Below are 1,129 nucleotides of genomic sequence, written 5' to 3'. Positions count from 1 at the left end.
AGTGTGCTAACACTGCGCCACCTCGCTCGGTGTTATTTAATTGCTGGACCATAGACACCAATAACTGTTTTGCAGAAATATACCTCATTCTCAAAAGTTCTTCTGCTTTCATACTCATCATTTAAAGTCGTTAAGATAGTACGTGCAGATTTTATTTAATTACAATCTTTCATTTATAAATTTATATGTTACTTTCATAATTCGCAATTGCCAAGTGATAGAAACCTTCGACCATTCGATTCATGAGTGTATTTTTATCGTATACTGTAGGCTCAGCAGTATATGGCTTGTAATGCGGCAACTACGTATCCCAGCCCCTAGACAACGAAACCAGCGAAAACTTTTAATATTTCAACTCTGAGTCTGAGGGTGCGTAGTTGAGGGCCACCCAACATCACCACCATCACATTTATTTTTTTTTGAAAGGCCGCAAACTGCACACATGCTATACTTACTATGCTGGTAAGTTGCACAAACTATTATCATTTGACGCCAATTAATTGTTACCTATGACAACCAACAACGATCACTTTAACGGCAGTAATTGTTAATAGAAACTATTGTCTCTGCAGCAGCTTTTTGTTGGTTTCCTGGTGACTTTTTTTTCAGAAACTGCAATTCCTTGCAAATAAACGATGAGAGTTCAATGCATTTGTGGAAACTGCAAATACATGGCGCTGCCTACCACGAATCACATTTGTTGCCACTTGGAGTTGCACAACTAATCTCGGCTCCCGCTCTATGGACTCTGAGGCACCAAACATTTCCTCTTATCAAATCTATTGACAGATTTTTAATCTCAACATGTTGATTTATACTCGGTGTGTTGCACCAACATATTGTTTTCAACACGCAGAGCTGGTAATGTCTTTTTGTAAAGCCAACTTAAATCTCTTCAATGCCGTCATTTACTGCTACGTACACATTTAAGTAGCAGAAGGTGGCGGTATCTCCGGCATTCCCATAAATCTATCGACGTTCGTATCATCGGTTTATTTACTGGGTTTCGGATATCGAGGAATTAAATTTGTCGCCACGCCAAGTGAGCAACAAAAGCAGTGCCTTGATACAGAAGTCGCATCAAGGCATCTTGTTATCTTTGTTTGCGTGCGTGAGAGAACTTCATCCA

The sequence above is a fragment of the Schistocerca nitens genome, chromosome 2 (genome assembly GCF_023898315.1).
Source record: "Schistocerca nitens isolate TAMUIC-IGC-003100 chromosome 2, iqSchNite1.1, whole genome shotgun sequence".
Classification (NCBI taxonomy): domain Eukaryota; kingdom Metazoa; phylum Arthropoda; class Insecta; order Orthoptera; family Acrididae; genus Schistocerca; species Schistocerca nitens.
The sequence above is the reverse complement of the archived record's forward strand: the minus strand, read 5'-3'. Positions refer to the sequence as shown.